A 16,608-nucleotide genomic window follows, 5' to 3' on the forward strand; every position below is an offset into this window, starting at 1 on the left:
TTTACCACACTGCCTGACCTATTCCTATTGGGACTACCAGCAAGCTTGGTTCAACACATTTTTCTTACAAAACCCAAAAAAGTCCCATTCATGGTTATTTTTCTTCAATTCAAAAATAACCGTCCAAAGTCTTCCAAATTGGTTCCAACAGTGGTGGAATTTTTTTGGTCCAACACCACAAATCCTAACTCCAAATGCCACTCATTGTTTAAACCTTTTCAAAACCCATTATTCCCCTTCAGATTCAGAGAAACGGTTTTCTCCCTTCCTCTGTTTTTGTACCAATTTCTTCCTCCCATGGGTATGGATGTGGAATTTCAGATTTCATACTCATGAAAAACAACTCATCATACAAAGAACTTTCAAAGTCAAGTGGTGGTCAAAATTCGATGAACAAACCAAATTGACTGAATCCCTCATCAAAAATTGGCTTTGTTCAAAAGGCTTTCTACCACAAACCATTAAAGACTCCAAAGTCCAACAAATCTTCCTAACCCAAAAATCCAAAGCCCAATCTCTCCTGGCTGGTGCCAAAACTGAAGATGAATACTTCAAAGTCATGGAACAACTCCTCACCTCCAGATCAAAGTCTTCAGTAGTTGACACCTCTGAAGAAGAAGAAGAAGATGAAGAGCCATCTGATGAAGAACCATTCATTTCTCTTGGAGACGATAATGAAGATGACTGTTTCGGAATTTTCTCTCCAGTAAAGCATTGTAAATAATTATTTGATTATTTACTTAAAAAAAAAAAAGTTATTCGGGTGGTCCCCTGGACACAAGTGAGAGCGCACATGTCTCTTCACCCGGGGTGTGTTTTGTATTTTGTATTTTGTACAAAGCAACAGCACCGCTACAGTGCCAATTTTCAAAGTTTACTGTGCACTTAAAGCTCCGCTACAGTCTACAGTGCCAATTTCCAAAGTTTATTGTGCACTTAAAACTCCGCTACAGTGAACAGTTTAAAATGTTTCTATAAAAACCAAGAGGAAGACTTAGACTCCTCAGGTTTTTCATTTCTCTTCTTCTCTCCCTTCTCTCTAAAAACCTTCCTCTCTCTTCTTTCTCTCCTGAGACAAAAGAAGTTTTTTGTATTCAATGAATTTTCCTATCATCGGTTAAGTTCCTTGTTTTCAGAATTTTTCTGGAATCTCTCTTGTAATCTCTTAAAGCTGTCGGATCAAAAGAAATAAATGCAAATATTTTTAAAGCAAGTTTAAATTTCCGCACTTTAAATTTCTGCAATTTAATTTATGTATATTTAAATTTCCGCACTTTAAATTTCTGCAATTTAATTTTATGTACATTTAAATTTCCGCAATTTATTTTAAAGCAATTTTAATTTTATGCATGCATTGCAGACTGATCCGTATCAGATCTGCCATAAAATTTGTACATTCCTCTGAGGCAAAGAGACCGGATCTCGATCCTCAGTTGTAAATTTTCTCTTCTCCCTCCATTCCCTCAGAGCACCATTTTCGGGAACCGGATCTGGTACTGTGTATGCACCCAAGCCTTTTAGATGAATGTTTGTTGCTAGGCTTGCTAAAGAATTTAATAAAGATTTGGTAAATTTTATAAAAGCTGACCAACCGCGATTAAAGAACCTAATCTATATTTGGTAAAGCAAAATTGATTTGGTATATCAGCTAGACACTCGAGGATGCGGACTACTGGTCCAAAACGCTATTAAAAATCGGCTTTAAAATAGTTAATTCGGAGCCATTCCTCAGATAACAACGCTACGTACCATATCAAGTCTAAAATTTGATCAACCGCGTTCCAAAGCAGATCTATCCATTTATTTTCAAAGAATCTAATAACCAAACTCGGTAAAGCTATTTAAAAGGAACCAACTGCGATCCAACTTGTTTTATTAAAGCAATCATAAAGTTTTCCGACGAAAGCACTTCCATCCTTCGATCCTATTTCCTTCTGGTATCAGAGAGTGATTATATATATATATATATATATTAATTCCAATTCCAAATAGCTTTACCGAGTTTGGTTATTAGATTCTTTGAAAAATAAATGGATAGATCTGCTTTGAAAGTTCTATACAGAGAAGCTATATGTCATATACTACAGATGACATACACCATGCTGTCATCTTAGGAACCCCTTTTATAAATCTTATCACTCCTTATACTGTCAATTATGATAGTATATCTGGTTGTAAGTTATGCTTTACAAGTTCAAGAAAAGTTTCTTGGTCTTTAGTCAAAACATTGATTTTCTTTAAAAATGAATCAGATTCAGATTCACTACTACTAGATGCAGAGTCATCTGAGTCAAATAGCTCATCAACTTGATATGGATCTTTAGTCAAAACATTGATTTTCTTTAAAAATGAATCAGATTCAGATTCACTACTACTAGATGTAGAGTCATCTGAGTCAAATAGCTCATCAACTTGATATGGATCACTGTCTCCTGACATAGAAGACTCGGAATCAGAAGACTCGATAAGAAGAGGGGCTAATTTAGAAAGGATCTCATCATCAAGGTCAAGCTCATGAAGTTTTTTGTTCATTCTGCAATATTTTGCAGTATGACCTTTTATGCCACACTTATGACATATAGCTTCTCTGTAATTGAAAGGAGTCTTTGGTTTGGCTTTAAACTCTTTTCTTGAACTTGAAAAATAAATGGATATACCAAATCAATTTTGCTAAAGTAATATATATATATTGGTGTTAAACTGGTAATTTTTTTTTCTTTTTAATAATTTCTAAAAAAATTATTATTAGGGTAATATTGTAAAAATAAATTAAAAGAAACAAAAGATAATTGCAAGAGTGTCAATAATTTTATGGTAGGGATGGTTTGGGGTATTTTTAAAAATATAGGGACTAAACGGACACTAACTTCAAAATATAGGGACTAAACGATCTTTTACCTTATATTCTTGGTATCAAATTACTACGAGACAGGAAGAATAGAACTTTAGCCTTGTCTCAAGTGGTCTCTATCGACAAGATATTGGCTAGATTTAGCATGAAAAATTCCAAGACTCATTTATTACCATTCAAACATGGAATTGTATTATCTAAGGATCAATCACCCAAAACATTTGACGAAATAGAGAAAATGAGATGAGTTCCCTATGCAGAAGTTGTGGGAAGTCTCATGTATGCCACACTTTGCACTAGGCCAGGCATCTATTTTGCGGTAGGGATGGTTAGTGGATATCAATCTAATCCTGGATCTGAACACTGGACTGCGGTCAAGTATATAATGAAGTATCTGAAAAGAACTGAGAATTATATGCTTGTGTATTCTGGTGATGAGCTCATTCAAGTGGGTTATACTGATTTTGACTTTATGTCAGATAAAGATTCCAGAAAATCAACTTCTGGCTATGTGTTTACATTAAGAAATGGAGCTATTAGTTGGAGGTGTGTGAAATAACCTTGTATCATAGACTCCACAACTGAAGCTGAATATGTGGCTGCATCTGAAGCTGTAAAAGAAGCTGTATGGCTCCGCAAGTTCTTACAAAATCTTAAGGTAGTACCTATTGTAACTGCACCATTTAAACTATTTTGTGATTATGGTGGTGTGGTAACTCAATCTAAAGAACAAAGGAACCATAAGAAACAAAAACATATTGAGAGGAAGTATCATATTATAAAGGAATAGTGTAGAAAGGCTATATGACAATACCCCAAATGGCATATGACATATCTTATTACAATGGCCATTAGTGAGAAACCTTTATAACTTGCACTTAGAGCCCCTAGAGCATGTGCAATATGCCAGATATGCTTTAAAGAGTTAGTGGGAGATTGTTGGGATTATGTGCTCTTTTAAAAGCATAATAATTTATTTTTTGATTAATAAAATATTTGAGATATTTTCAATTGCATAAATATATTAAATAAAGTCCGTTTAATCATATTATATGTATTTATGTGATCATCATATGGATTCACAGAAGACATAAATACAAGTTATTTTATGATTAAATAAATTAAGTTCGCAGTTGATAAATAGAGTTGGGCGCTCTATTTATGTTTAGACTGTAGTAAATTCATTGAATGATTTATCTTAATTATGTATGAATTTACTGATGTAATTTGACTACATTGAGCTGGATCACATATGAGATTTAATTAACCTTGAAATGACTGTCAGACTTATTAAATCTCATAGACATTAATTTTACTGTAATCTTAATCTTGAGTTAGTTATAATTTCATGATTGTAATTGTTATTTCATTTGAGTTACCAATGGGCACGACACACACTTGCAGTCAAGATTACCTAGTATTTTGGTGGCAGCAATTGAGTATTGGAGTTATAAATTAACAATATAGAATTTGTACAACACATCTCTTGATGGGTTTTCGGTACTTGATCATAGAATTCAATGGCCAGAGTGTGTCAACATATTTAGTATGTTGAAAATGATCATTAGAGAAAACCAGTAAGTATCGAGGAACAAGATGTAATTAAATTGATTGGGCAGTTGAGATATCAATTTAATTAACGATGTGGTACGCAGGATTATCCAGTAAAGAAATCAATGTGGCATGGGTCGAATTATTATTCGAGAACACTATCCTGGATAGTATACAATTATGGAAGTTAGTTCCAATCTTTTAGTGGAGTAGATTTGGAATTAAATAATTGGGCTAGTTTAATTACAGGCCTAATTATTGTAGTCACTATTGTATGTACCCAAATGATTTGCAGATTAGCTCATTTAATTGACTGCGCCGCTACTGGATTAATAAGCAAGATAACTAGTTATTTGGGTTAAAAGCCTAAATATATTATTTAGTGGGAGGCTCCATATAATGTGCTTGTGTCTAAGGGATCTTGTGCTATTTTACAAAGTGGACCCCTATAACAAGAAGAAGTAATGTTACTGTTTATTTTATTATTTTTAATTTAAATCAAATTTGATTTAATAGAATTAAAAAATATAAAAATATGGAGCCTAGGGTTTCCACTAGATAAAGATATAAAATGACTTATTTTCTCCCAAAAGCAGAGGTAGCCACAATATACAGATCAAGAGAAAAAGATTTTTTTCTCTAATTTTGAGAGGAATATTTTCTCTTACTAGTTGCTTTTAGTAGTGATGACGCCAAGTGCAGATCAAACCTGAGTCATAACTCGGAAGATTATTTGGTGACGAATCTGTTGGGGAAAAATCCGGTTTTTAAATTTTTATAAAACCTTTTGAAGATCGCTCTCATATAATATATAAGAATTCGTATTCTAGAAATCGTACCTTGAAAATCCGAGTTGGCTTTTTCCGCTGAAGTGTTTTAGGCTCCTAGATCACGATCCGCCACCACCACTCCTTTTAGATCACGATCCGTCACCACCACGCTTGTTAGATCACGAACAGTCTCCAATGATCTTACAGGTTATGACTCAGGTTCGATCTGCACTTGACGTGTGGGCGCCTTTATCACTACCAAAGCAACTAGCACGAGAAAATTTTTCTCTCAACAATAGAGAGAAAAATCTTATTCTCTGATCTGTATAAAGTGGCTTCATTTCTTTCTGTTGAGAAAAATAAGCCTTATATATCTCCCTTTAGTGAAAACCCTAGGCTCCAAATAATGAAAAATCAAAACCCACGTTATTTGCTTTTTCAATAGGGGACCCACCTTGTAAAATAACATAAGGCCCCTTATACAAAAGCTAATTAAATGGAGCCTCCCACTAAATGATATATTTAGGCTTTTGACCCAAATTGCTAGTTATCTTACTTATTAGTCCAGTAGTGGTGCAATCAATTAAATGAGCTAACCCGGGGATCATTTGGGAACATACAATAGTGGCTACAATAATTAGGCATGTAATTAAACTAGCCCAATTATTTAATTCCAAATCTACTCCACTAAAAGATTGGAACTGACTTCCATAATTGTATGCTCGAATAATAATTCGTCCCAAGCCACATTGATTTCTTTACTGCACAATCCTTTGTACCACATCGTTAATTAAATTGATATCTCAACTGTCCAATCAATTTAATAACATCTTATTCCTTGATCCTTACTGGTTTTCTCTAATGATCATTTTCAACATACTAAATATGTTGACACACTCTGGCCAGAGAATTCTATGATCAAGTACCGAAAACCTATCAAGAGATGTGTTGTACAAATTCTATATTGTTAATCCATAACTCCAATACTCATAATTGCTCCCACCAAGATACCGGGTAATCTTGATCACAAGGATGTGTCGTGCCCATAGGTAACTCAAATGAAATAACAATCACAATCATGAAATCATAATTAACTCAAGATTAAGATTACAATAAAATCAACGCCTATGAGATTTAATAAGTCTGACAGTTATTACAAAGTTAATTAAATCTCATATGTGATCCTGTTCAATGTAGTCGTACTACATCAATAAATTCATACATGATTAAGACAAATCATTCAATGAATTTATTACAGTCTATACCTAAATAAAGTGCCCAACTTTATTTATCAACTGCGAACTAAATTTATTTAATCATAAGATAACTTGTATTTATGTCTTCTGTGAATCCACATGGTGATCACATAAATACATATAATATGATTAAATGGACTTTAATACAAATATTAATGCAATTAAGATATTTGAATAAAATACCTCATTTATTTTATTAATCAGAAAAAATTGTTTATTACAATTAAATAAACACATATGCTTTTAAAGAGCATATTTTCCCAACAATCTCCCACTAGCTCTCAAAGCATATCTGGCATATTGCACATGCTCTAGGGCTCTAAGTGCAGGTTATAAAGGTTTCCCACTAATGGCCATTGTAATAAGATCTGCAATTTAGCATCTAATGCCATTTGGGGTACTTTTATATAACCTTTCTACACTATTCCCTTATAAGATGATACTTCCTTTTAATATATTTTGTTTCTTGTGGTTCCTTGGTTCCTTAGATTGAGCTACCGCACCACCATTATCACAAAATAGTTTAAGGGGTGCAGTTACAACAAGTACCACCTCAAGATTTCGTAGGAACTTGCAGAGCCATATAGCTTCTTTTGCAGCTTCAGATGTAGCCACATATTCAGCTTTAGTTATTGAGTCTGTGATACAAGATTGTTTCACACTCATCCAACTAATAGCTCCACTTCCCAATGCAAACACATAGCCAGAAGTAGATTTTCTGGAATCCCTATCTGACTTAAAGTCAGAATCAGTATAACCCACTGGAATAAGTTCATCACCAGAATACACAAGCATATAATTCTTTGAAACAATATTCACAATAAATGACAAAAATGCAAAAAACCATAAATGCATTTTAATTTATTGTAACGATAATCTAGTACTGCTTTGACAAGCTATCCGGTGGGGAAGTCATGTCTATACTTACTAGACCCAATTACCCATTGGATTATTTACTTTCATGTAGAGACATGATAAATAATTATCGTTATCTTTTTGGGCCTAAATTTGTTAACAGAGCTTCGTTGGGAAGGTTAATAACAAACTTTAGTTGAGTGTATAACCATTGTTTCAATCTACGTATTTTTCATATCAATAGTCACCGTTGGGGTGAACAATCGATTGAAAAATATTTCAATTTTATCTTTGAAGAAGTTCATCAAATAAAATATCTAATATATATACCCTCCGTAGGGAGCATCACCGTATCATGAAGTCGAGGTATATATATAATTTTATTATTGAACTAACAATGGAGCCCGTGGGAAAATTATCTTGAATTTTCCTTCTCCCACTCAATATTTTATAATTGGTTTTTCCTTTTTAAAACATACATATTGTTAATTGCATGCTTCCTATAATATTATCTAGATGATATCAAATATTATTAAGCATATGCAAATTTCAAACAATATAATGAAATTCATTATTAATGAATGACATGTATCATTATGCATAGAGTGGCACTACCTATTCTATATGACATGTTATCATGGCATGTTATCATCCAAAACATAACATATAGAAAAATAATTAAATAATCTTAATTCATGGCTTTCCTAGTAATGAAAAATACATTAACCCTAAGCCTAATCTTCATTGGGCTTCTTGTCAATGTCCATCTTCCATAAGTTTGTCTTTGTTAATGGACTAGGGGAAATTGGGCTTTTAAATTTATAATTGGTCCAATTTTAATTTTGAAAGGAAATAAATAAAATAAATAGTTTTAATTTTATTTTTATTAAAATAAAACTTTTGGACCAAAAATAAATTTAATGTATTTAATTTTATTTATGCATTTTTAATCCATTAAGCCCAAATTTAAATTGGACCTAAAACTAGGATTCTTTAAGCCCAAAACCGTTTTCGGACTTAAATGCAAAAAATTAAAAAACGTTTCTGCCCAACTGAAAAATATGAAGCTATAGGGACCTCCACGATAAAAACCATGGAACCCTAAAATCACATTTTTCTTTTCCTCTTCTTCCCCAGCCGCCACCAGCACAAACGGCCACTGTTCAGGCCAATCTCACCGGACAGCCGCTATCAACGTCGAGTTTGCCGTCGCCGACACACCGGAAACGTGCCAAACACCTCCCTCGCGCTGCACGGAAAGCTCCTGCTCGCGCTGCCTGCTGCGTGTGCTAGCTGTTGCACGCGAGCGTGCGCTGGCTGCTACACGCACAGCGTGCGTTGCTGGCTGCGCGAGCAGCATGCGCTGGCTGCTGGCTTGCAGCGCGCGCTGCTGGCAGCGTGTGCTGCGAGCCGCGCGCTGCTGCCGCTGCGCGTGCAGCGCGCGCTTGCTGCAGCATGTGCTGCTGGCCGCACGCTGCTTGCTGCTGGTTGCCGCTGTCAAAATTTCCGGCCTCCGTCCCTTAGATCTTGAAAATCCGAGATTAATTTACAAATTTCCTAGGCCAATTTTTGGCTTACAAAAATTCTATAACAGTAAAATAAATCAAGAGGGAAACATGATGATAAAAAATCACCCCTCTTGTTACAGATCCAAAGAAAAAATACAACGGAAAATCTAACCATGAATTAAGACAAAACAAAACATGCTTTATTCATATATTAAACAATTAATATATATCTGAATAAATTGTGCCACTCTAATACATAAATTTCAAGAATGATTTCATACGAAATTCTTATATATTAATATGAGATGGCTCTGATACCAATTGTTGGGGAAAAATCCGGTTTTTAAATTTTTATAAAACCTTTTGAAGATCGCTCTCATATAATATATAAGAATTCGTATTCTAGAAATCGTACCTTGAAAATCCGAGTTGGCTTTTTCCGCTGAAGTGTTTTAGGCTCCTAGATCACGATCCGCCACCACCACTCCTTTTAGATCACGATCCGTCACCACCACGCTTGTTAGATCACGAACAGTCTCCAATGATCTTCCAGGTTATGACTCAGGTTCGATCTGCACTTGACGTGTGGGCGCCTTTATCACTACCAAAGCAACTAGCACGAGAAAATTTTTCTCTTAACAATAGAGAGAAAAATCTTATTCTCTGATCTGTATAAAGTGGCTTCATTTCTTTCTGTTGAGAAAAATAAGCCTTATATATCTCCCTTTAGTGAAAACCCTAGGCTCCAAATAATGAAAAATCAAAACCCACGTTATTTGCTTTTTCAATAGGGGACCCACCTTGTAAAATAACATAAGGCCCCTTATACAAAAGCTAATTAAATGGAGCCTCCCACTAAATGATATATTTAGGCTTTTGACCCAAATTGCTAGTTATCTTACTTATTAGTCCAGTAGTGGTGCAATCAATTAAATGAGCTAACCCGGGGATCATTTGGGAACATACAATAGTGGCTACAATAATTAGGCATGTAATTAAACTAGCCCAATTATTTAATTCCAAATCTACTCCACTAAAAGATTGGAACTGACTTCCATAATTGTATGCTCGAATAATAATTCGTCCCAAGCCACATTGATTTCTTTACTGCACAATCCTTTGTACCACATCGTTAATTAAATTGATATCTCAACTGTCCAATCAATTTAATAACATCTTATTCCTTGATCCTTACTGGTTTTCTCTAATGATCATTTTCAACATACTAAATATGTTGACACACTCTGGCCAGAGAATTCTATGATCAAGTACCGAAAACCTATCAAGAGATGTGTTGTACAAATTCTATATTGTTAATCCATAACTCCAATACTCATAATTGCTCCCACCAAGATACCGGGTAATCTTGATCACAAGGATGTGTCGTGCCCATAGGTAACTCAAATGAAATAACAATCACAATCATGAAATCATAATTAACTCAAGATTAAGATTACAATAAAATCAACGCCTATGAGATTTAATAAGTCTGACAGTTATTACAAAGTTAATTAAATCTCATATGTGATCCTGTTCAATGTAGTCGTACTACATCAATAAATTCATACATGATTAAGACAAATCATTCAATGAATTTATTACAGTCTATACCTAAATAAAGTGCCCAACTTTATTTATCAACTGCGAACTAAATTTATTTAATCATAAGATAACTTGTATTTATGTCTTCTGTGAATCCACATGGTGATCACATAAATACATATAATATGATTAAATGGACTTTAATACAAATATTAATGCAATTAAGATATTTGAATAAAATACCTCATTTATTTTATTAATCAGAAAAAATTGTTTATTACAATTAAATAAACACATATGCTTTTAAAGAGCATATTTTCCCAACAGAATCGTTATCTAACCAACGTAGTGGTGACGGATCGTGATCTAACAAGCGTGGTGGTGACGGATCGTGATCTAACAAGCGTGGTGGTGACGGATCGTGATCTAACAAGCGTGGTGGTGACGGATCATGATCTAACAAGCGTGGTGGTGACGGATCGTGATCTGGGAAGCCTGGATTAATTTCAATTGTTCATCTTCTCGGATTGTTAAGGTATGATTTTCTAGATTACGTATTCCTATTTATTGGATGAGATCGGTCTTGAAAGTTTTTTTTTAAACTGATTTTTCTCCAACAATTCACTATTCCATAAGATTTGCATCGTCACTGAAGGGTTACAATCCATAATAGTACGAATAAGATCAGGCAAAATACCAACCTCACATAACGTCTCATGAATGAACTCCCAACTTAATATGCCATAAGCCTTCTCAAGGTCAACCTTTATAAGCATTTGCCCCCTTTTACCTTTCTTCCTCCTTATGTTATGAATGATATCCTGGGCGACAACTATATTTTCTGTGATATGACGTCCAACGACGAAACTTGCCTGAGTGGGGCCGATCAAGTCAGGGAGGATGACTTTAATCATGTTAGCCACAATCTTAGTAATAGCTTTGTAGTACACTATACAAAGGCTAATAGGGCGATACAACTTGAGGCTATTGGAATGCTTAGTCTTAGGAATAAGAACAATCAACGTCTTATTGACTTCGCTCAGGACACTGTTCCCATTAAAAACATTTTTCACCAGGTTGCACGCTGACTCCTCCACCACATGCCACTGAGATTGATAGAAGACGGCATGTAGCCCAACAACCCCAGGAGCTTTCAACGGCTGCATAGTCAACATGGCTACCACAATATTTCTTTGATAATGAGACAATTTAGGGGTGGGCACGGTTCGGTTCGGTTTAGTTCAGATCAAGATTGAGTACAATTGATTAGATTTGTTTATTTTATAAAAAGAACCGAATAAGAACTGAATACAATAAAAAACTAAACATGATCTTATCCATGGTTCGGTTCATTTCAGTTTTTTCAGTTTTGTGCCTATTGAGCCTATTTTGAATTCCAAATTTTTAGTCCGTTGGGCTTCATTAATAAAATAATTTTTCTCAGTAATCAGTTCATTATAGTTTCATTATAAATGCTAACAATAAACAAAAAGTATTTAAAACAAATTTATCACAATTGTCTTACTAACTAATGCTAATGAAATATGAAATATTAAGATTTAAGAATACAAATCTAGACTCCAATGCTCCATCTAAATAAATTTAAAGTTGTAAAGAAAAAGAAAAATAGTAATAGGTACAACACAAAATAAAAATAACAATCATGTGTGAGCAGGTTTATTGTAATCATTTTGTATAGCCAATTAACATAAAACACATTTCATGTTTTGGTAAAATTACAAAAACATTCTGGTTCTTCAGTTCGGTTATTCGGTTCAGTTAAGTGAACCGAAATCCACACCGGTATTTCGGTTTTTTCTTATAAATTGGATATTCGAATATTTATAAGAATTAAAACTTATCCGAACCCGAACGGATCCACCGGTTCAGTTCAATTTTTCCTAGGCCTCAGTTTTTTTGCCCACCCCTAGATGATGTATCATTCTTATTATAAACAATATCATGATCACTTATGTTGTCTGCTTATTTTACTTTATATTTTTGGCTACCACAACATTTTTCTATATGGTAACAATATATAAAGCTTCAAAACATGCATGGAGTTGATTTATTGACAAAAAACAAGGATAGAACTAGTTTCAGAAACATAAATTAAGGTCGAAGATTACATAAATTAAGTTGTTTATTCAAAAGCCGTGCGTGCAGGCTTTGGGGGATTAATGAGAAAAATGTCAAGAAGTTGATCAATTGTGGTGAATTTAAAATCAGGGTACAGCTTTGAAGCTTCAATGCCATCCTCTCCGAGTTCAAAGTTCATCAAGTCACCCTTTGCAAGTATGCTGTGTATAATGGATGTTGGTATGTCTTCTGGAGGTGGTAAAGCTGCAACAATTGAAGATGGAAAGGTTGTGGTGAACATTAATATTAATTTAAGTGTAAAATGAATGAGATGTCAAAGAGATGGGGGCCTATAAAATCTTGTAGTCAGGGGTAGAACTAGGCAGAGGTGAAAATAGGAATTTTTTTTAGAATGGGCTAAACTCAATTTCTTTCAATTTAAAAAACAAATTCTAAAATTAAAGCCGTTAAATCACCCTAACATTAAATTAATACTTCTAGGATTGAGAAACACTTTGTAAATTGAGTTCATTTAACATTAAATGGTTTCTATTTTATTGATTTTTCTTAAATTTTTTATTATCTGGCTGTATTTTGAGTGTGGGTTTTGATACCCTTAATTAAACACCAACTTTCAAACAGTTAAAAGTCAAATGAGTGATAAGTATCTTACCATCATAATTTTATTTGAGACTGAGAAAGATATGTCGGTCATGGCCTTCAGGCCTGGCCAATCAATGTGGAAAAAATTTATAAAAGATAAGGGTCTGCTTTGAAATTTAACTGAAAAATTTAGCTATTGACCCCACTAGATTTACACTTTAGCCCCATATGGTTCCGCTCTTGCTTGTAGTGATTTTATCTTTTTGTAACTTCGTATAGAATTAAATCTTTTTATCAAAAAAGCTAAAAAAAAATAGAAATTCTTACTCTGAGATAGGTTTACTGGTTCTTCCTCGGAAACATGAACCCTTTTGAAACTTCGACCTGTCTTTTGTTCCCAAACCGAGATCAATTCAAGTTGTGATATAATATTTGTTTGCGGACGATAAATCACAATTCGATTGCATGTTCTTGGATCATTTATCACTTTGATTGTACAATTAGCTATATCTTCCTCGTAATTGAAGACAACTGAAATAGATAAATAGATGATATAACATCATAAAGATATTCAACAAATGAACTTTAAGTGTAAATTGTTTTTCAATGTGTGGAGTACTTGTGCATTGGGAAAGTATACGTGCCTTTTGCTTCACCATTTCCATAAACAACAACATCATCATGTGGCTCAGATGGACGACGCAAGACATTCACAAAGTAAGCACCATAGCAGTTTGCTGAGACAAAGGTGTAGGGAATTTCAGCTGCTTCTATTGCCCTTCTTACTATTCGTTTTTTCTCCAAGTAAGCTTCAAAAGGAGGCAGAGGCATTACCCTGTCCTCTTCACATCCAAACTCAGATGGAAGAAACCTCTAGCGGCCAAAACTTAGTGTGTTTTAAGATCATGTGCAATATAAATTTTATAAAATGCAGCATTGAACTGTAATTTTAATATTAAGACCCAAGTCCAAGTTTGAATCTCATAAAATATGACACCCAGAACTCCTAAGAATTGGCCAAATATACTCATGGATTCTCTTAATTTGGAAAAATGTCCACGGAATTTCCTTTGACTGAATATTTCATAATATCTTTGACTATAGTAACCCCAAATATTGACTTTATTTTTTTAATAAATATAATAAGATAATATACAGAGAGTAAATACTTGTTTAATTTTATATTTTGAGTCAAGTGTTCATTTAGTTTTTATATTTAAAAAAAAATCTCAAGACAATCCCGCTATTAAATAAACTCCTACACTTACTTTTCTTTCTTTTTACAATAATACCGTAGGAACAATATTCTTTGAGATGTTAATGAGAAGAAAAAAATAATAAATTATCAAATTAACCATAAAAGTAACAAAAACATTTACACAAACTTTTATATTATTATTTTACTATTCAAATTAATTGGGTAAATTAATTTTTTATAAATAATTGTGTAATGTAACATTTTTAACTATAATGATGTTTTGAGGTTTTTTTTAAAAAAAAAATAGAAGCTAAACGGGTGTTTAGGTTAAAATATAAGGATTAAACGAGTATTTACCCTAATATATATTTATAAATTTTTATATTAAAATTATTAATAACGAGACACATTTTATTATTAATATTATATCTAAATTTAGGAAAAAGGACATTAACACCTTCATGCTTTAGTAAAAGGTCATGGAGACCTTTTATTTTTAGAAATAATTAGACCCGGAAAATTTGTCCGATAAAGTGGTCTCTTTACCAAAAGGAGTATGCCTGAAAATTTCTAGACCATTCACCACTAAATTAGAGATTGTGATTTTAAGTATTTTATGCTAATTGACACTAACTAGCCTTCGCGTTGTCGGTTTTTTGCAGCTAATTATCATTCCTTAGCTTCAAATCTGCATTTATAAAGTGTCAATATTTACGTATGAAAAATTTCTAATGCTTCGGAAAAACACAACAAAAGCTTTTTCAAAAGGTAGAGAGTTCAAAGTTCAAACAAATACCTTGATGTTACCAGCAACTTTGATTGCATCAACAATTTTCAGTTGATCAAGAAATTGGGGATAAGCTATAGTAGATATCACCACATCTACTTCCTTAAGTATAGATATAATTTTCTCGTGCTCGTCTAGCTCTCCCTGTTATAACTTCAACAGTATTATTATTAACACTTAAGCTTATAAATAATATCGAAGGGTTCCAGTTAGATCAACACAAAATTAATTTTATAAAAAATTAAAAAAAAAAACTGAGGTTCGAATTTCACTCGGACATTTAAAGGAAAAAAATAAAAGCAAAGGAGATCGAGATAATTGAGTAATGAAGTAACCTCAATAATGGTGACACCAACCCTGAAATTCCTTGTGGATTTCAAGCTTGGAGGTTCTTGAATTTTCTGTAACTGGTCGAGCATAAACAAAAGTATTGTGACCAGAAGAAACACTTGCTTTCACCATATACTTACCGAGGTATCCAGTACCCCCAAAGATAAGTATCTTTGGTTTTGTGTTCTCACCTTCCATTTCTTCCTTTCACTTCAATTTATCTTTCATATATCTTCCCTTCCCTTTTTACATATTTATATATGATATCAGGAACTCACATTTTTAGTGTTGAAAATGTGAGACTCGACGGGGACTCAATTTATGGTGTTTCCCTGCAATAATGTTGTGCGTTCTAAATGTTAAAATCAATGGAGCTATTTCAGCCGTTCAAAAATCCGAAAATTGTCTCCTTATTTCTGAGTGAGATAAATTGATAACATCTTTTAGTGTGATAAATTTGTAATTTTTTACATAGTAATTCTATCTCATCGTCTTTGACTGGTACGATTTTGTTTCATCTCGATAGAGAAGTTTTTGAAGTAGTACTTGCATCCTCGATAGAGTTTGTTCTCCATCTTTTTTTACTTTGATATATTACTTGTTTCACATATTGATTGCGCTTATATCTTAATGGAATCATAATTTTTCCACTCATGAATTCTTATTTATTGAAAAAAGTTTTACATATTCATATGAAACAATTTTTCGGATATTAAAAATAAGAACAATACAATTCAAAATTTTGAATTGATCTTAACTTTTCAATGCTATGTTTGAATCCCATATCAAACATACCCTAAACTTTAAGAACATAAAATTCACATATAAAAAATAATTTGAGTGAAAAAAGAAAATGAAAGGAATTTTTTTTCCGAATTTCCTTGGTGTATTTTTTTTAAGGGAACCCAATCATAAAACTGGTTTATGATTAACGTATATTACATAGTTTACACATAAATTGACAAAATCAGCCATGATTCTTATGTTTTTCCTTATAAATGGATAATTTAAATTTGTGATAGTATATTTTTTTTATTTTTCTTTAAATGATAGAGTAGTAGATAAAGTTCAAATTAACTTTTTAACTCCTTATTTCTTTTATCTTTAAGATTCAAATTCGGAACCAACCAAATAATACCATTTGAAAATCACTCTTTAGCCCCGGGACAAATATGTGATAACAAGTTTTTGGTTGATAAATAAAATGACGACGTTTCCTATGCAAAATGAATGGTGTCTACTGCTCAATGCCACGAGCGACTTTTGTGCGTAATTACA

At 33.2% G+C, this 16,608-nt stretch overlaps 1 pseudogene; it reads right to left on the reverse strand.

Moving 5' to 3' along the window:
* Nucleotides 1-12,476: 12,476 nt before the first annotated feature.
* On the reverse strand, nt 12,477-15,546 carry LOC127901347 (isoeugenol synthase 1-like; annotated as a pseudogene).
* Nucleotides 15,547-16,608: the final 1,062 nt, after the last annotated feature.

Source organism: Citrus sinensis, chromosome 3, assembly GCF_022201045.2.
Source record: "Citrus sinensis cultivar Valencia sweet orange chromosome 3, DVS_A1.0, whole genome shotgun sequence".
NCBI classification, from domain to species: domain Eukaryota; kingdom Viridiplantae; phylum Streptophyta; class Magnoliopsida; order Sapindales; family Rutaceae; genus Citrus; species Citrus sinensis.